General features: G+C 45.3%; 20 non-coding genes across 20 annotated transcripts; 10 read left to right on the plus strand and 10 right to left on the minus strand.

Moving 5' to 3' along the window:
• The first annotated feature begins 251 nt into the window (after nt 1-251).
• On the plus strand, nt 252-358 carry LOC147704346 (U6 spliceosomal RNA). Its single transcript, XR_015298908.1, has one exon. It is a non-coding gene; the product is annotated as a U6 spliceosomal RNA (small nuclear RNA).
• A 1,010-nt stretch (nt 359-1,368) lies between these two features.
• On the minus strand, nt 1,369-1,441 carry TRNAR-ACG (transfer RNA arginine (anticodon ACG)). The gene has a single exon. It is a non-coding gene; the product is annotated as a tRNA-Arg (tRNA).
• A 714-nt stretch (nt 1,442-2,155) lies between these two features.
• LOC147704348 (U6 spliceosomal RNA) lies at nt 2,156-2,262 on the plus strand. The gene has a single exon (XR_015298909.1). It is a non-coding gene; the product is annotated as a U6 spliceosomal RNA (small nuclear RNA).
• Nucleotides 2,263-3,272: 1,010 nt separating this feature from the next.
• TRNAR-ACG (transfer RNA arginine (anticodon ACG)) lies at nt 3,273-3,345 on the minus strand. Its single transcript has one exon. It is a non-coding gene; the product is annotated as a tRNA-Arg (tRNA).
• A 714-nt stretch (nt 3,346-4,059) lies between these two features.
• LOC147704350 (U6 spliceosomal RNA) lies at nt 4,060-4,166 on the plus strand. Its single transcript, XR_015298910.1, has one exon. It is a non-coding gene; the product is annotated as a U6 spliceosomal RNA (small nuclear RNA).
• A 1,020-nt stretch (nt 4,167-5,186) lies between these two features.
• TRNAR-ACG (transfer RNA arginine (anticodon ACG)) lies at nt 5,187-5,259 on the minus strand. Its single transcript has one exon. It is a non-coding gene; the product is annotated as a tRNA-Arg (tRNA).
• Nucleotides 5,260-5,973: 714 nt separating this feature from the next.
• Nucleotides 5,974-6,080, plus strand: LOC147704352 (U6 spliceosomal RNA). The gene has a single exon (XR_015298911.1). It is a non-coding gene; the product is annotated as a U6 spliceosomal RNA (small nuclear RNA).
• A 1,010-nt stretch (nt 6,081-7,090) lies between these two features.
• On the minus strand, nt 7,091-7,163 carry TRNAR-ACG (transfer RNA arginine (anticodon ACG)). Its single transcript has one exon. It is a non-coding gene; the product is annotated as a tRNA-Arg (tRNA).
• A 714-nt stretch (nt 7,164-7,877) lies between these two features.
• LOC147704354 (U6 spliceosomal RNA) lies at nt 7,878-7,984 on the plus strand. The gene has a single exon (XR_015298912.1). It is a non-coding gene; the product is annotated as a U6 spliceosomal RNA (small nuclear RNA).
• Nucleotides 7,985-8,994: 1,010 nt separating this feature from the next.
• Nucleotides 8,995-9,067, minus strand: TRNAR-ACG (transfer RNA arginine (anticodon ACG)). The gene has a single exon. It is a non-coding gene; the product is annotated as a tRNA-Arg (tRNA).
• A 714-nt stretch (nt 9,068-9,781) lies between these two features.
• Nucleotides 9,782-9,888, plus strand: LOC147704356 (U6 spliceosomal RNA). Its single transcript, XR_015298913.1, has one exon. It is a non-coding gene; the product is annotated as a U6 spliceosomal RNA (small nuclear RNA).
• Nucleotides 9,889-10,898: 1,010 nt separating this feature from the next.
• TRNAR-ACG (transfer RNA arginine (anticodon ACG)) lies at nt 10,899-10,971 on the minus strand. Its single transcript has one exon. It is a non-coding gene; the product is annotated as a tRNA-Arg (tRNA).
• Nucleotides 10,972-11,685: 714 nt separating this feature from the next.
• LOC147704358 (U6 spliceosomal RNA) lies at nt 11,686-11,792 on the plus strand. Its single transcript, XR_015298914.1, has one exon. It is a non-coding gene; the product is annotated as a U6 spliceosomal RNA (small nuclear RNA).
• Nucleotides 11,793-12,802: 1,010 nt separating this feature from the next.
• On the minus strand, nt 12,803-12,875 carry TRNAR-ACG (transfer RNA arginine (anticodon ACG)). Its single transcript has one exon. It is a non-coding gene; the product is annotated as a tRNA-Arg (tRNA).
• A 714-nt stretch (nt 12,876-13,589) lies between these two features.
• Nucleotides 13,590-13,696, plus strand: LOC147704360 (U6 spliceosomal RNA). Its single transcript, XR_015298915.1, has one exon. It is a non-coding gene; the product is annotated as a U6 spliceosomal RNA (small nuclear RNA).
• Nucleotides 13,697-14,706: 1,010 nt separating this feature from the next.
• On the minus strand, nt 14,707-14,779 carry TRNAR-ACG (transfer RNA arginine (anticodon ACG)). The gene has a single exon. It is a non-coding gene; the product is annotated as a tRNA-Arg (tRNA).
• A 714-nt stretch (nt 14,780-15,493) lies between these two features.
• On the plus strand, nt 15,494-15,600 carry LOC147704362 (U6 spliceosomal RNA). The gene has a single exon (XR_015298916.1). It is a non-coding gene; the product is annotated as a U6 spliceosomal RNA (small nuclear RNA).
• A 1,010-nt stretch (nt 15,601-16,610) lies between these two features.
• On the minus strand, nt 16,611-16,683 carry TRNAR-ACG (transfer RNA arginine (anticodon ACG)). The gene has a single exon. It is a non-coding gene; the product is annotated as a tRNA-Arg (tRNA).
• Nucleotides 16,684-17,397: 714 nt separating this feature from the next.
• Nucleotides 17,398-17,504, plus strand: LOC147704364 (U6 spliceosomal RNA). The gene has a single exon (XR_015298917.1). It is a non-coding gene; the product is annotated as a U6 spliceosomal RNA (small nuclear RNA).
• A 1,010-nt stretch (nt 17,505-18,514) lies between these two features.
• On the minus strand, nt 18,515-18,587 carry TRNAR-ACG (transfer RNA arginine (anticodon ACG)). The gene has a single exon. It is a non-coding gene; the product is annotated as a tRNA-Arg (tRNA).
• Nucleotides 18,588-18,695: the final 108 nt, after the last annotated feature.

Consider the following 18,695-nt stretch of genomic DNA (forward strand, 5'->3'; position numbering starts at 1 on the left):
CACAATGCTCCTTGTCTGTAGCCCGACCCAGGAGCCTTTGCAAACCTGGTATAATCTACATACTTACGGTGTGTTTAGTCTTGGACCACAAATGCAGTGAAGAATAATGGATTGCTACTCTTCATCCATTTTTGACCATTGGCTCAGATTTGAATGCGTACTGGCCATCTGAGCATCTCTGCCAGGCCACCCTATGTCTAGAGACTGTAGATTTAGAGAGTTTATAAACATTGTCAGTTCATCAATAAAGTGTGCTCGCTTCGGCAGCACATATACTAAAATTGGAACGATACAGAGAAGATTAGCATGGCCCCTGCGCAAGGATGACACGCAAATTCGTGAAGCGTTCCATATTTTTAACAGCTTTCAGGAGAGAAATCTTTTTTGTTTTCAAGACTAATTGAAAAAATAAAGCAGGTCCCAGTGCTGTCCCCGTAATATGTATTTTTCAATTAGTCTCTCCTCAACATTTTTAATGTATTTGCTTTGCAGTAAAGAAGGTGCGCTCTATGTTCAGCTGCATTTAGCAAGGAAGCCTGCAGGACTTCTGGGACTTTTCTTTCTCTTTTTTAGCCTCACTGTCATTATTCTTCACCACCCCCAAATCTATACTGCTGCAGTGTTGTGTTGATTTGTGGGAATCAGGACAAAGAGAAGGGCAGGGCCTATGCAAATGAAGGCCTCAGGGATGTCTGGGAGTGCCTTTTTAGCAGTATTGTTAAAGTCCACCTTGCAACCGGATTGGTCGGGTAAGCTGAAAAACACCATGCCAGATTGGGCACCAGGTCTCTAGGCGCTTGGAGGACATATTGGGTCTACATCCCTCAGTTTCTGAGGTCCAAGAAATGTTCACCCTCTACCCTAATAGAGAGGTCTTGGCCGATCGTGGCTGAGAGGGGAAGAAGGTAGCAGTGCAAGATGCTTATGGTCCTTCTCTAATAATGGACCAACTTTCTCTCTCTCCTTACCTGTGGTTCTGCCTGGCTACTGGGGCTACCAGTTGTAAGCCTGCAGCCCACAGGGAGTTGGTTTGTTCCTCTCACACATGTAAATGGGTAAGCATTCAAGTGCACACACCTGCCTACGTCCACAGACCCTCGCGCACACACACTTTTGTCAACAAGCTTTTTCGCAATTAAGAGTATCAGGGACCCATGTTGAAATACAAAAGCAGCACACCACGTGACGGCCATCACATAGAGTCCAGCAGCAAATGGGAAACGTTTAACTAGCTGTGGTCCTATTACTTGCGCTCTACCGTGGAACAACTGCTGGATGAGTCCTGCTGGAGAATATTGAACCTACAACAAGTCTGAGGTAAATAAAAATTCCACAGGAATATAATCAAACAGGGACCTACAACCCTTCCGAGCCAGATAGGAGTCGAACCTACAATCTTCTGATCCGTAGTCAGACGCGTTATCCATTGCGCCACTGGCCCTATGTAGACTTACGCATCCTTTTGTCCTTAAGTGGGCTAGAAAGTGTGTGTATGTGTGTGTGAAGGCACAAGGGAACCCATCTGACCTCCTGGAAGTCTGTTCTGTGAGGTTTTCCCAAGTTTTACAAAGGACTTTAGGAGAAGGAAGCACCTAAAAGCTAGGCGAAATGGTCCTAGATCCAAGGAAATCTTTTAGATCAGGCTCAGTTTCTTAAATAGTTTGCATTAACATAATCAGTTCCAGGTCTGTGTGGGGCTGAGCTTGAGAACTCCTTAGTAAGTAGGCGTTTACAACAATAAGGGGTTTAATATTACAACACAGGTGAACATTCAGACACATTATCATAAGCTCACCTTGTCCAGGGACCCAAGCATGCTGCCTTTCCACTCTCAGAGCCCTTCACCTAACCTACTGTGCAGCTGTTTCACCTTTAATATCACTGTTCCACAGGCAGCGTGACGTCACAATGCTCCTTGTCTGTAGCCCGACCCAGGAGCCTTTGCAAACCTGGTATAATCTACATACTTACGGTGTGTTTAGTCTTGGACCACAAATGCAGTGAAGAATAATGGATTGCTACTCTTCATCCATTTTTGACCATTGGCTCAGATTTGAATGCGTACTGGCCATCTGAGCATCTCTGCCAGGCCACCCTATGTCTAGAGACTGTAGATTTAGAGAGTTTATAAACATTGTCAGTTCATCAATAAAGTGTGCTCGCTTCGGCAGCACATATACTAAAATTGGAACGATACAGAGAAGATTAGCATGGCCCCTGCGCAAGGATGACACGCAAATTCGTGAAGCGTTCCATATTTTTAACAGCTTTCAGGAGAGAAATCTTTTTTGTTTTCAAGACTAATTGAAAAAATAAAGCAGGTCCCAGTGCTGTCCCCGTAATATGTATTTTTCAATTAGTCTCTCCTCAACATTTTTAATGTATTTGCTTTGCAGTAAAGAAGGTGCGCTCTATGTTCAGCTGCATTTAGCAAGGAAGCCTGCAGGACTTCTGGGACTTTTCTTTCTCTTTTTTAGCCTCACTGTCATTATTCTTCACCACCCCCAAATCTATACTGCTGCAGTGTTGTGTTGATTTGTGGGAAGCAGGACAAAGAGAAGGGCAGGGCCTATGCAAATGAAGGCCTCAGGGATGTCTGGGAGTGCCTTTTTAGCAGTATTGTTAAAGTCCACCTTGCAACCGGATTGGTCGGGTAAGCTGAAAAACACCATGCCAGATTGGGCACCAGGTGTCTAGGCGCTTGGAGGACATATTGGGTCTACATCCCTCAGTTTCTGAGGTCCAAGAAATGTTCACCCTCTACCCTAATAGAGAGGTCTTGGCCGATCGTGGCTGAGAGGGGAAGAAGGTAGCAGTGCAAGATGCTTATGGTCCTTCTCTAATAATGGACCAACTTTCTCTCTCTCCTTACCTGTGGTTCTGCCTGGCTACTGGGGCTACCAGTTGTAAGCCTGCAGCCCACAGGGAGTTGGTTTGTTCCTCTCACACATGTAAATGGGTAAGCATTCAAGTGCACACACCTGCCTACGTCCACAGACCCTCGCGCACACACACTTTTGTCAACAAGCTTTTTCGCAATTAAGAGTATCAGGGACCCATGTTGAAATACAAAAGCAGCACACCACGTGACGGCCATCACATAGAGTCCAGCAGCAAATGGGAAACGTTTAACTAGCTGTGGTCCTATTACTTGCGCTCTACCGTGGAACAACTGCTGGATGAGTCCTGCTGGAGAATATTGAACCTACAACAAGTCTGAGGTAAATAAAAATTCCACAGGAATATAATCAAACAGGGACCTACAACCCTTCCGAGCCAGATAGGAGTCGAACCTACAATCTTCTGATCCGTAGTCAGACGCGTTATCCATTGCGCCACTGGCCCTATGTAGACTTACGCATCCTTTTGTCCTTAAGTGGGCTAGAAAGTGTGTGTATGTGTGTGTGAAGGCACAAGGGAACCCATCTGACCTCCTGGAAGTCTGTTCTGTGAGGTTTTCCCAAGTTTTACAAAGGACTTTAGGAGAAGGAAGCACCTAAAAGCTAGGCGAAATGGTCCTAGATCCAAGGAAATCTTTTAGATCAGGCTCAGTTTCTTAAATAGTTTGCATTAACATAATCAGTTCCAGGTCTGTGTGGGGCTGAGCTTGAGAACTCCTTAGTAAGTAGGCGTTTACAACAATAAGGGGTTTAATATTACAACACAGGTGAACATTCAGACACATTATCATAAGCTCACCTTGTCCAGGGACCCAAGCATGCTGCCTTTCCACTCTCAGAGCCCTTCACCTAACCTACTGTGCAGCTGTTTCACCTTTAATATCACTGTTCCACAGGCAGCGTGACGTCACAATGCTCCTTGTCTGTAGCCCGACCCAGGAGCCTTTGCAAACCTGGTATAATCTACATACTTACGGTGTGTTTAGTCTTGGACCACAAATGCAGTGAAGAATAATGGATTGCTACTCTTCATACATTTTTGACCATTGGCTCAGATTTGAATGCGTACTGGGCATCTGAGCATCTCTGCCAGGCCACCCTATGTCTAGAGACTGTAGATTTAGAGAGTTTATAAACATTGTCAGTTCATCAATAAAGTGTGCTCGCTTCGGCAGCACATATACTAAAATTGGAACGATACAGAGAAGATTAGCATGGCCCCTGCGCAAGGATGACACGCAAATTCGTGAAGCGTTCCATATTTTTAACAGCTTTCAGGAGAGAAATCTTTTTTGTTTTCAAGACTAATTGAAAAAATAAAGCAGGTCCCAGTGCTGTCCCCGTAATATGTATTTTTCAATTAGTCTCTCCTCAACATTTTTAATGTATTTGCTTTGCAGTAAAGAAGGTGCGCTCTATGTTCAGCTGCATTTAGCAAGGAAGCCTGCAGGACTTCTGGGACTTTTCTTTCTCTTTTTTAGCCTCACTGTCATTATTCTTCACCACCCCCAAATCTATACTGCTGCAGTGTTGTGTTGATTTGTGGGAATCAGGACAAAGAGAAGGGCAGGGCCTATGCAAATGAAGGCCTCAGGGATGTCTGGGAGTGCCTTTTTAGCAGTATTGTTAAAGTCCACCTTGCAACCGGATTGGTCGGGTAAGCTGAAAAACACCATGCCAGATTGGGCACCACGTCTCTAGGCGCTTGGAGGACATATTGGGTCTACATCCCTCAGTTTCTGAGGTCCAAGAAATGTTCACCCTCTACCCTAATAGAGAGGCCTTGGCCGATCGTGGCCGATCGTGGCTGAGAGGGGAAGAAGGTAGCAGTGCAAGATGCTTATGGTCCTTCTCTAATAATGGACCAACTTTCTCTCTCTCCTTACCTGTGGTTCTGCCTGGCTACTGGGGCTACCAGTTGTAAGCCTGCAGCCCACAGGGAGTTGGTTTGTTCCTCTCACACATGTAAATGGGTAAGCATTCAAGTGCACACACCTGCCTACGTCCACAGACCCTCGCGCACACACACTTTTGTCAACAAGCTTTTTCGCAATTAAGAGTATCAGGGACCCATGTTGAAATACAAAAGCAGCACACCACGTGACGGCCATCACATAGAGTCCAGCAGCAAATGGGAAACGTTTAACTAGCTGTGGTCCTATTACTTGCGCTCTACCGTGGAACAACTGCTGGATGAATCCTGCTGGAGAATATTGAACCTACAACAAGTCTGAGGTAAATAAAAATTCCACAGGAATATAATCAAACAGGGACCTACAACCCTTCCGAGCCAGATAGGAGTCGAACCTACAATCTTCTGATCCGTAGTCAGACGCGTTATCCATTGCGCCACTGGCCCTATGTAGACTTACGCATCCTTTTGTCCTTAAGTGGGCTAGAAAGTGTGTGTATGTGTGTGTGAAGGCACAAGGAAACCCATCTGACCTCCTGGAAGTCTGTTCTGTGAGGTTTTCCCAAGTTTTACAAAGGACTTTAGGAGAAGGAAGCACCTAAAAGCTAGGCGAAATGGTCCTAGATCCAAGGAAATCTTTTAGATCAGGCTCAGTTTCTTAAATAGTTTGCATTAACATAATCAGTTCCAGGTCTGTGTGGGGCTGAGCTTGAGAACTCCTTAGTAAGTAGGCGTTTACAACAATAAGGGGTTTAATATTACAACACAGGTGAACATTCAGACACATTATCATAAGCTCACCTTGTCCAGGGACCCAAGCATGCTGCCTTTCCACTCTCAGAGCCCTTCACCTAACCTACTGTGCAGCTGTTTCACCTTTAATATCACTGTTCCACAGGCAGCGTGACGTCACAATGCTCCTTGTCTGTAGCCCGACCCAGGAGCCTTTGCAAACCTGGTATAATCTACATACTTACGGTGTGTTTAGTCTTGGACCACAAATGCAGTGAAGAATAATGGATTGCTACTCTTCATCCATTTTTGACCATTGGCTCAGATTTGAATGCGTACTGGCCATCTGAGCATCTCTGCCAGGCCACCCTATGTCTAGAGACTGTAGATTTAGAGAGTTTATAAACATTGTCAGTTCATCAATAAAGTGTGCTCGCTTCGGCAGCACATATACTAAAATTGGAACGATACAGAGAAGATTAGCATGGCCCCTGCGCAAGGATGACACGCAAATTCGTGAAGCGTTCCATATTTTTAACAGCTTTCAGGAGAGAAATCTTTTTTGTTTTCAAGACTAATTGAAAAAATAAAGCAGGTCCCAGTGCTGTCCCCGTAATATGTATTTTTCAATTAGTCTCTCCTCAACATTTTTAATGTATTTGCTTTGCAGTAAAGAAGGTGCGCTCTATGTTCAGCTGCATTTAGCAAGGAAGCCTGCAGGACTTCTGGGACTTTTCTTTCTCTTTTTTAGCCTCACTGTCATTATTCTTCACCACCCCCAAATCTATACTGCTGCAGTGTTGTGTTGATTTGTGGGAAGCAGGACAAAGAGAAGGGCAGGGCCTATGCAAATGAAGGCCTCAGGGATGTCTGGGAGTGCCTTTTTAGCAGTATTGTTAAAGTCCACCTTGCAACCGGATTGGTCGGGTAAGCTGAAAAACACCATGCCAGATTGGGCACCAGGTGTCTAGGCGCTTGGAGGACATATTGGGTCTACATCCCTCAGTTTCTGAGGTCCAAGAAATGTTCACCCTCTACCCTAATAGAGAGGTCTTGGCCGATCGTGGCTGAGAGGGGAAGAAGGTAGCAGTGCAAGATGCTTATGGTCCTTCTCTAATAATGGACCAACTTTCTCTCTCTCCTTACCTGTGGTTCTGCCTGGCTACTGGGGCTACCAGTTGTAAGCCTGCAGCCCACAGGGAGTTGGTTTGTTCCTCTCACACATGTAAATGGGTAAGCATTCAAGTGCACACACCTGCCTACGTCCACAGACCCTCGCGCACACACACTTTTGTCAACAAGCTTTTTCGCAATTAAGAGTATCAGGGACCCATGTTGAAATACAAAAGCAGCACACCACGTGACGGCCATCACATAGAGTCCAGCAGCAAATGGGAAACGTTTAACTAGCTGTGGTCCTATTACTTGCGCTCTACCGTGGAACAACTGCTGGATGAGTCCTGCTGGAGAATATTGAACCTACAACAAGTCTGAGGTAAATAAAAATTCCACAGGAATATAATCAAACAGGGACCTACAACCCTTCCGAGCCAGATAGGAGTCGAACCTACAATCTTCTGATCCGTAGTCAGACGCGTTATCCATTGCGCCACTGGCCCTATGTAGACTTACGCATCCTTTTGTCCTTAAGTGGGCTAGAAAGTGTGTGTATGTGTGTGTGAAGGCACAAGGAAACCCATCTGACCTCCTGGAAGTCTGTTCTGTGAGGTTTTCCCAAGTTTTACAAAGGACTTTAGGAGAAGGAAGCACCTAAAAGCTAGGCGAAATGGTCCTAGATCCAAGGAAATCTTTTAGATCAGGCTCAGTTTCTTAAATAGTTTGCATTAACATAATCAGTTCCAGGTCTGTGTGGGGCTGAGCTTGAGAACTCCTTAGTAAGTAGGCGTTTACAACAATAAGGGGTTTAATATTACAACACAGGTGAACATTCAGACACATTATCATAAGCTCACCTTGTCCAGGGACCCAAGCATGCTGCCTTTCCACTCTCAGAGCCCTTCACCTAACCTACTGTGCAGCTGTTTCACCTTTAATATCACTGTTCCACAGGCAGCGTGACGTCACAATGCTCCTTGTCTGTAGCCCGACCCAGGAGCCTTTGCAAACCTGGTATAATCTACATACTTACGGTGTGTTTAGTCTTGGACCACAAATGCAGTGAAGAATAATGGATTGCTACTCTTCATACATTTTTGACCATTGGCTCAGATTTGAATGCGTACTGGCCATCTGAGCATCTCTGCCAGGCCACCCTATGTCTAGAGACTGTAGATTTAGAGAGTTTATAAACATTGTCAGTTCATCAATAAAGTGTGCTCGCTTCGGCAGCACATATACTAAAATTGGAACGATACAGAGAAGATTAGCATGGCCCCTGCGCAAGGATGACACGCAAATTCGTGAAGCGTTCCATATTTTTAACAGCTTTCAGGAGAGAAATCTTTTTTGTTTTCAAGACTAATTGAAAAAATAAAGCAGGTCCCAGTGCTGTCCCCGTAATATGTATTTTTCAATTAGTCTCTCCTCAACATTTTTAATGTATTTGCTTTGCAGTAAAGAAGGTGCGCTCTATGTTCAGCTGCATTTAGCAAGGAAGCCTGCAGGACTTCTGGGACTTTTCTTTCTCTTTTTTAGCCTCACTGTCATTATTCTTCACCACCCCCAAATCTATACTGCTGCAGTGTTGTGTTGATTTGTGGGAATCAGGACAAAGAGAAGGGCAGGGCCTATGCAAATGAAGGCCTCAGGGATGTCTGGGAGTGCCTTTTTAGCAGTATTGTTAAAGTCCACCTTGCAACCGGATTGGTCGGGTAAGCTGAAAAACACCATGCCAGATTGGGCACCAGGTGTCTAGGCGCTTGGAGGACATATTGGGTCTACATCCCTCAGTTTCTGAGGTCCAAGAAATGTTCACCCTCTACCCTAATAGAGAGGTCTTGGCCGATCATGGCTGAGAGGGGAAGAAGGTAGCAGTGCAAGATGCTTATGGTCCTTCTCTAATAATGGACCAACTTTCTCTCTCTCCTTACCTGTGGTTCTGCCTGGCTACTGGGGCTACCAGTTGTAAGCCTGCAGCCCACAGGGAGTTGGTTTGTTCCTCTCACACATGTAAATGGGTAAGCATTCAAGTGCACACACCTGCCTACGTCCACAGACCCTCGCGCACACACACTTTTGTCAACAAGCTTTTTCGCAATTAAGAGTATCAGGGACCCATGTTGAAATACAAAAGCAGCACACCACGTGACGGCCATCACATAGAGTCCAGCAGCAAATGGGAAACGTTTAACTAGCTGTGGTCCTATTACTTGCGCTCTACCGTGGAACAACTGCTGGATGAGTCCTGCTGGAGAATATTGAACCTACAACAAGTCTGAGGTAAATAAAAATTCCACAGGAATATAATCAAACAGGGACCTACAACCCTTCCGAGCCAGATAGGAGTCGAACCTACAATCTTCTGATCCGTAGTCAGACGCGTTATCCATTGCGCCACTGGCCCTATGTAGACTTACGCATCCTTTTGTCCTTAAGTGGGCTAGAAAGTGTGTGTATGTGTGTGTGAAGGCACAAGGGAACCCATCTGACCTCCTGGAAGTCTGTTCTGTGAGGTTTTCCCAAGTTTTACAAAGGACTTTAGGAGAAGGAAGCACCTAAAAGCTAGGCGAAATGGTCCTAGATCCAAGGAAATCTTTTAGATCAGGCTCAGTTTCTTAAATAGTTTGCATTAACATAATCAGTTCCAGGTCTGTGTGGGGCTGAGCTTGAGAACTCCTTAGTAAGTAGGCGTTTACAACAATAAGGGGTTTAATATTACAACACAGGTGAACATTCAGACACATTATCATAAGCTCACCTTGTCCTGGGACCCAAGCATGCTGCCTTTCCACTCTCAGAGCCCTTCACCTAACCTACTGTGCAGCTGTTTCACCTTTAATATCACTGTTCCACAGGCAGCGTGACGTCACAATGCTCCTTGTCTGTAGCCCGACCCAGGAGCCTTTGCAAACCTGGTATAATCTACATACTTACGGTGTGTTTAGTCTTGGACCACAAATGCAGTGAAGAATAATGGATTGCTACTCTTCATACATTTTTGACCATTGGCTCAGATTTGAATGCGTACTGGCCATCTGAGCATCTCTGCCAGGCCACCCTATGTCTAGAGACTGTAGATTTAGAGAGTTTATAAACATTGTCAGTTCATCAATAAAGTGTGCTCGCTTCGGCAGCACATATACTAAAATTGGAACGATACAGAGAAGATTAGCATGGCCCCTGCGCAAGGATGACACGCAAATTCGTGAAGCGTTCCATATTTTTAACAGCTTTCAGGAGAGAAATCTTTTTTGTTTTCAAGACTAATTGAAAAAATAAAGCAGGTCCCAGTGCTGTCCCCGTAATATGTATTTTTCAATTAGTCTCTCCTCAACATTTTTAATGTATTTGCTTTGCAGTAAAGAAGGTGCGCTCTATGTTCAGCTGCATTTAGCAAGGAAGCCTGCAGGACTTCTGGGACTTTTCTTTCTCTTTTTTAGCCTCACTGTCATTATTCTTCACCACCCCCAAATCTATACTGCTGCAGTGTTGTGTTGATTTGTGGGAATCAGGACAAAGAGAAGGGCAGGGCCTATGCAAATGAAGGCCTCAGGGATGTCTGGGAGTGCCTTTTTAGCAGTATTGTTAAAGTCCACCTTGCAACCGGATTGGTCGGGTAAGCTGAAAAACACCATGCCAGATTGGGCACCAGGTGTCTAGACGCTTGGAGGACATATTGGGTCTACATCCCTCAGTTTCTGAGGTCCAAGAAATGTTCACCCTCTACCCTAATAGAGAGGTCTTGGCCGATCGTGGCTGAGAGGGGAAGAAGGTAGCAGTGCAAGATGCTTATGGTCCTTCTCTAATAATGGACCAACTTTCTCTCTCTCCTTACCTGTGGTTCTGCCTGGCTACTGGGGCTACCAGTTGTAAGCCTGCAGCCCACAGGGAGTTGGTTTGTTCCTCTCACACATGTAAATGGTTAAGCATTCAAGTGCACACACCTGCCTACGTCCACAGACCCTCGCGCACACACACTTTTGTCAACAAGCTTTTTCGCAATTAAGAGTATCAGGGACCCATGTTGAAATACAAAAGCAGCACACCACGTGACGGCCATCACATAGAGTCCAGCAGCAAATGGGAAACGTTTAACTAGCTGTGGTCCTATTACTTGCGCTCTACCGTGGAACAACTGCTGGATGAGTCCTGCTGGAGAATATTGAACCTACAACAAGTCTGAGGTAAATAAAAATTCCACAGGAATATAATCAAACAGGGACCTACAACCCTTCCGAGCCAGATAGGAGTCGAACCTACAATCTTCTGATCCGTAGTCAGACGCGTTATCCATTGCGCCACTGGCCCTATGTAGACTTACGCATCCTTTTGTCCTTAAGTGGGCTAGAAAGTGTGTGTATGTGTGTGTGAAGGCACAAGGGAACCCATCTGACCTCCTGGAAGTCTGTTCTGTGAGGTTTTCCCAAGTTTTACAAAGGACTTTAGGAGAAGGAAGCACCTAAAAGCTAGGCGAAATGGTCCTAGATCCAAGGAAATCTTTTAGATCAGGCTCAGTTTCTTAAATAGTTTGCATTAACATAATCAGTTCCAGGTCTGTGTGGGGCTGAGCTTGAGAACTCCTTAGTAAGTAGGCGTTTACAACAATAAGGGGTTTAATATTACAACACAGGTGAACATTCAGACACATTATCATAAGCTCACCTTGTCCAGGGACCCAAGCATGCTGCCTTTCCACTCTCAGAGCCCTTCACCTAACCTACTGTGCAGCTGTTTCACCTTTAATATCACTGTTCCACAGGCAGCGTGACGTCACAATGCTCCTTGTCTGTAGCCCGACCCAGGAGCCTTTGCAAACCTGGTATAATCTACATACTTACGGTGTGTTTAGTCTTGGACCACAAATGCAGTGAAGAATAATGGATTGCTACTCTTCATACATTTTTGACCATTGGCTCAGATTTGAATGCGTACTGGCCATCTGAGCATCTCTGCCAGGCCACCCTATGTCTAGAGACTGTAGATTTAGAGAGTTTATAAACATTGTCAGTTCATCAATAAAGTGTGCTCGCTTCGGCAGCACATATACTAAAATTGGAACGATACAGAGAAGATTAGCATGGCCCCTGCGCAAGGATGACACGCAAATTCGTGAAGCGTTCCATATTTTTAACAGCTTTCAGGAGAGAAATCTTTTTTGTTTTCAAGACTAATTGAAAAAATAAAGCAGGTCCCAGTGCTGTCCCCGTAATATGTATTTTTCAATTAGTCTCTCCTCAACATTTTTAATGTATTTGCTTTGCAGTAAAGAAGGTGCGCTCTATGTTCAGCTGCATTTAGCAAGGAAGCCTGCAGGACTTCTGGGACTTTTCTTTCTCTTTTTTAGCCTCACTGTCATTATTCTTCACCACCCCCAAATCTATACTGCTGCAGTGTTGTGTTGATTTGTGGGAATCAGGACAAAGAGAAGGGCAGGGCCTATGCAAATGAAGGCCTCAGGGATGTCTGGGAGTGCCTTTTTAGCAGTATTGTTAAAGTCCACCTTGCAACCGGATTGGTCGGGTAAGCTGAAAAACACCATGCCAGATTGGGCACCAGGTCTCTAGGCGCTTGGAGGACATATTGGGTCTACATCCCTCAGTTTCTGAGGTCCAAGAAATGTTCACCCTCTACCCTAATAGAGAGGTCTTGGCCGATCGTGGCTGAGAGGGGAAGAAGGTAGCAGTGCAAGATGCTTATGGTCCTTCTCTAATAATGGACCAACTTTCTCTCTCTCCTTACCTGTGGTTCTGCCTGGCTACTGGGGCTACCAGTTGTAAGCCTGCAGCCCACAGGGAGTTGGTTTGTTCCTCTCACACATGTAAATGGGTAAGCATTCAAGTGCACACACCTGCCTACGTCCACAGACCCTCGCGCACACACACTTTTGTCAACAAGCTTTTTCGCAATTAAGAGTATCAGGGACCCATGTTGAAATACAAAAGCAGCACACCACGTGACGGCCATCACATAGAGTCCAGCAGCAAATGGGAAACGTTTAACTAGCTGTGGTCCTATTACTTGCGCTCTACCGTGGAACAACTGCTGGATGAATCCTGCTGGAGAATATTGAACCTACAACAAGTCTGAGGTAAATAAAAATTCCACAGGAATATAATCAAACAGGGACCTACAACCCTTCCGAGCCAGATAGGAGTCGAACCTACAATCTTCTGATCCGTAGTCAGACGCGTTATCCATTGCGCCACTGGCCCTATGTAGACTTACGCATCCTTTTGTCCTTAAGTGGGCTAGAAAGTGTGTGTATGTGTGTGTGAAGGCACAAGGAAACCCATCTGACCTCCTGGAAGTCTGTTCTGTGAGGTTTTCCCAAGTTTTACAAAGGACTTTAGGAGAAGGAAGCACCTAAAAGCTAGGCGAAATGGTCCTAGATCCAAGGAAATCTTTTAGATCAGGCTCAGTTTCTTAAATAGTTTGCATTAACATAATCAGTTCCAGGTCTGTGTGGGGCTGAGCTTGAGAACTCCTTAGTAAGTAGGCGTTTACAACAATAAGGGGTTTAATATTACAACACAGGTGAACATTCAGACACATTATCATAAGCTCACCTTGTCCAGGGACCCAAGCATGCTGCCTTTCCACTCTCAGAGCCCTTCACCTAACCTACTGTGCAGCTGTTTCACCTTTAATATCACTGTTCCACAGGCAGCGTGACGTCACAATGCTCCTTGTCTGTAGCCCGACCCAGGAGCCTTTGCAAACCTGGTATAATCTACATACTTACGGTGTGTTTAGTCTTGGACCACAAATGCAGTGAAGAATAATGGATTGCTACTCTTCATACATTTTTGACCATTGGCTCAGATTTGAATGCGTACTGGCCATCTGAGCATCTCTGCCAGGCCACCCTATGTCTAGAGACTGTAGATTTAGAGAGTTTATAAACATTGTCAGTTCATCAATAAAGTGTGCTCGCTTCGGCAGCACATATACTAAAATTGGAACGATACAGAGAAGATTAGCATGGCCCCTGCGCAAGGATGACACGCAAATTCGTGAAGCGTTCCATATTTTTAACAGCTTTCAGGAGAGAAATCTTTTTTGTTTTCAAGACTAATTGAAAAAATAAAGCAGGTCCCAGTGCTGTCCCCGTAATATGTATTTTTCAATTAGTCTCTCCTCAACATTTTTAATGTATTTGCTTTGCAGTAAAGAAGGTGCGCTCTATGTTCAGCTGCATTTAGCAAGGAAGCCTGCAGGACTTCTGGGACTTTTCTTTCTCTTTTTTAGCCTCACTGTCATTATTCTTCACCACCCCCAAATCTATACTGCTGCAGTGTTGTGTTGATTTGTGGGAATCAGGACAAAGAGAAGGGCAGGGCCTATGCAAATGAAGGCCTCAGGGATGTCTGGGAGTGCCTTTTTAGCAGTATTGTTAAAGTCCACCTTGCAACCGGATTGGTCGGGTAAGCTGAAAAACACCATGCCAGATTGGGCACCAGGTCTCTAGGCGCTTGGAGGACATATTGGGTCTACATCCCTCAGTTTCTGAGGTCCAAGAAATGTTCACCCTCTACCCTAATAGAGAGGTCTTGGCCGATCGTGGCTGAGAGGGGAAGAAGGTAGCAGTGCAAGATGCTTATGGTCCTTCTCTAATAATGGACCAACTTTCTCTCTCTCCTTACCTGTGGTTCTGCCTGGCTACTGGGGCTACCAGTTGTAAGCCTGCAGCCCACAGGGAGTTGGTTTGTTCCTCTCACACATGTAAATGGGTAAGCATTCAAGTGCACACACCTGCCTACGTCCACAGACCCTCGCGCACACACACTTTTGTCAACAAGCTTTTTCGCAATTAAGAGTATCAGGGACCCATGTTGAAATACAAAAGCAGCACACCACGTGACGGCCATCACATAGAGTCCAGCAGCAAATGGGAAACGTTTAACTAGCTGTGGTCCTATTACTTGCGCTCTACCGTGGAACAACTGCTGGATGAGTCCTGCTGGAGAATATTGAACCTACAACAAGTCTGAGGTAAATAAAAATTCCACAGGAATATAATCAAACAGGGACCTACAACCCTTCCGAGCCAGATAGGAGTCGAACCTACAATCTTCTGATCCGTAGTCAGACGCGTTATCCATTGCGCCACTGGCCCTATGTAGACTTACGCATCCTTTTGTCCTTAAGTGGGCTAGAAAGTGTGTGTATGTGTGTGTGAAGGCACAAGGGAACCCATCTGACCTCCTGGAAGTCTGTTCTGTGAGGTTTTCCCAAGTTTTACAAAGGACTTTAGGAGAAGGAAGCACCTAAAAGCTAGGCGAAATGGTCCTAGATCCAAGGAAATCTTTTAGATCAGGCTCAGTTTCTTAAATAGTTTGCATTAACATAATCAGTTCCAGGTCTGTGTGGGGCTGAGCTTGAGAACTCCTTAGTAAGTAGGCGTTTACAACAATAAGGGGTTTAATATTACAACACAGGTGAACATTCAGACACATTATCATAAGCTCACCTTGTCCAGGGACCCAAGCATGCTGCCTTTCCACTCTCAGAGCCCTTCACCTAACCTACTGTGCAGCTGTTTCACCTTTAATATCACTGTTCCACAGGCAGCGTGACGTCACAATGCTCCTTGTCTGTAGCCCGACCCAGGAGCCTTTGCAAACCTGGTATAATCTACATACTTACGGTGTGTTTAGTCTTGGACCACAAATGCAGTGAAGAATAATGGATTGCTACTCTTCATCCATTTTTGACCATTGGCTCAGATTTGAATGCGTACTGGCCATCTGAGCATCTCTGCCAGGCCACCCTATGTCTAGAGACTGTAGATTTAGAGAGTTTATAAACATTGTCAGTTCATCAATAAAGTGTGCTCGCTTCGGCAGCACATATACTAAAATTGGAACGATACAGAGAAGATTAGCATGGCCCCTGCGCAAGGATGACACGCAAATTCGTGAAGCGTTCCATATTTTTAACAGCTTTCAGGAGAGAAATCTTTTTTGTTTTCAAGACTAATTGAAAAAATAAAGCAGGTCCCAGTGCTGTCCCCGTAATATGTATTTTTCAATTAGTCTCTCCTCAACATTTTTAATGTATTTGCTTTGCAGTAAAGAAGGTGCGCTCTATGTTCAGCTGCATTTAGCAAGGAAGCCTGCAGGACTTCTGGGACTTTTCTTTCTCTTTTTTAGCCTCACTGTCATTATTCTTCACCACCCCCAAATCTATACTGCTGCAGTGTTGTGTTGATTTGTGGGAAGCAGGACAAAGAGAAGGGCAGGGCCTATGCAAATGAAGGCCTCAGGGATGTCTGGGAGTGCCTTTTTAGCAGTATTGTTAAAGTCCACCTTGCAACCGGATTGGTCGGGTAAGCTGAAAAACACCATGCCAGATTGGGCACCAGGTGTCTAGGCGCTTGGAGGACATATTGGGTCTACATCCCTCAGTTTCTGAGGTCCAAGAAATGTTCACCCTCTACCCTAATAGAGAGGTCTTGGCCGATCGTGGCTGAGAGGGGAAGAAGGTAGCAGTGCAAGATGCTTATGGTCCTTCTCTAATAATGGACCAACTTTCTCTCTCTCCTTACCTGTGGTTCTGCCTGGCTACTGGGGCTACCAGTTGTAAGCCTGCAGCCCACAGGGAGTTGGTTTGTTCCTCTCACACATGTAAATGGGTAAGCATTCAAGTGCACACACCTGCCTACGTCCACAGACCCTCGCGCACACACACTTTTGTCAACAAGCTTTTTCGCAATTAAGAGTATCAGGGACCCATGTTGAAATACAAAAGCAGCACACCACGTGACGGCCATCACATAGAGTCCAGCAGCAAATGGGAAACGTTTAACTAGCTGTGGTCCTATTACTTGCGCTCTACCGTGGAACAACTGCTGGATGAGTCCTGCTGGAGAATATTGAACCTACAACAAGTCTGAGGTAAATAAAAATTCCACAGGAATATAATCAAACAGGGACCTACAACCCTTCCGAGCCAGATAGGAGTCGAACCTACAATCTTCTGATCCGTAGTCAGACGCGTTATCCATTGCGCCACTGGCCCTATGTAGACTTACGCATCCTTTTGTCCTTAAGTGGGCTAGAAAGTGTGTGTATGTGTGTGTGAAGGCACAAGGGAACCCATCTGACCTCCTGGAAGTCTGTTCTGTGAGGTTTTCCCAAGTTTTACAAAGGACTTTAGGAGAAGGAAGCACCTAAAAGCTAGGCGAAATGGTCCTAGATCCAAGGAAATCTTTTAGATCAGGCTCAGTTTCTTAAATAGTTTGCATTAACATAATCAGTTCCAGGTCTGTGTGGGGCTGAGCTTGAGAACTCCTTAGTAAGTAGGCGTTTACAACAATAAGGGGTTTAATATTACAACACAGGTGAACATTCAGACACATTATCATAAGCTCACCTTGTCCAGGGACCCAAGCATGCTGCCTTTCCACTCTCAGAGCCCTTCACCTAACCTACTGTGCAGCTGTTTCACCTTTAATATCACTGTTCCACAGGCAGCGTGACGTCACAATGCTCCTTGTCTGTAGCCCGACCCAGGAGCCTTTGCAAACCTGGTATAATCTACATACTTACGGTGTGTTTAGTCTTGGACCACAAATGCAGTGAAGAATAATGGATTGCTACTCTTCATACATTTTTGACCATTGGCTCAGATTTGAATGCGTACTGGCCATCTGAGCATCTCTGCCAGGCCACCCTATGTCTAGAGACTGTAGATTTAGAGAGTTTATAAACATTGTCAGTTCATCAATAAAGTGTGCTCGCTTCGGCAGCACATATACTAAAATTGGAACGATACAGAGAAGATTAGCATGGCCCCTGCGCAAGGATGACACGCAAATTCGTGAAGCGTTCCATATTTTTAACAGCTTTCAGGAGAGAAATCTTTTTTGTTTTCAAGACTAATTGAAAAAATAAAGCAGGTCCCAGTGCTGTCCCCGTAATATGTATTTTTCAATTAGTCTCTCCTCAACATTTTTAATGTATTTGCTTTGCAGTAAAGAAGGTGCGCTCTATGTTCAGCTGCATTTAGCAAGGAAGCCTGCAGGACTTCTGGGACTTTTCTTTCTCTTTTTTAGCCTCACTGTCATTATTCTTCACCACCCCCAAATCTATACTGCTGCAGTGTTGTGTTGATTTGTGGGAATCAGGACAAAGAGAAGGGCAGGGCCTATGCAAATGAAGGCCTCAGGGATGTCTGGGAGTGCCTTTTTAGCAGTATTGTTAAAGTCCACCTTGCAACCGGATTGGTCGGGTAAGCTGAAAAACACCATGCCAGATTGGGCACCAGGTGTCTAGGCGCTTGGAGGACATATTGGGTCTACATCCCTCAGTTTCTGAGGTCCAAGAAATGTTCACCCTCTACCCTAATAGAGAGGTCTTGGCCGATCGTGGCTGAGAGGGGAAGAAGGTAGCAGTGCAAGATGCTTATGGTCCTTCTCTAATAATGGACCAACTTTCTCTCTCTCCTTACCTGTGGTTCTGCCTGGCTACTGGGGCTACCAGTTGTAAGCCTGCAGCCCACAGGGAGTTGGTTTGTTCCTCACACACTTGTAAATGGGTAAGCATTCAAGTGCACACACCTGCCTACGTCCACAGACCCTCGCGCACACACACTTTTGTCAACAAGCTTTTTCGCAATTAAGAGTATCAGGGACCCATGTTGAAATACAAAAGCAGCACACCACGTGACGGCCATCACATAGAGTCCAGCAGCAAATGGGAAACGTTTAACTAGCTGTGGTCCTATTACTTGCGCTCTACCGTGGAACAACTGCTGGATGAGTCCTGCTGGAGAATATTGAACCTACAACAAGTCTGAGGTAAATAAAAATTCCACAGGAATATAATCAAACAGGGACCTACAACCCTTCCGAGCCAGATAGGAGTCGAACCTACAATCTTCTGATCCGTAGTCAGACGCGTTATCCATTGCGCCACTGGCCCTATGTAGACTTACGCATCCTTTTGTCCTTAAGTGGGCTAGAAAGTGTGTGTATGTGTGTGTGAAGGCACAAGGGAACCCATCTGACCTCCTGGAAGTCTGTTCTGTGA

This window comes from Lissotriton vulgaris, chromosome 7 (assembly GCF_964263255.1).
Source record: "Lissotriton vulgaris chromosome 7, aLisVul1.2, whole genome shotgun sequence".
Classification (NCBI taxonomy): domain Eukaryota; kingdom Metazoa; phylum Chordata; class Amphibia; order Caudata; family Salamandridae; genus Lissotriton; species Lissotriton vulgaris.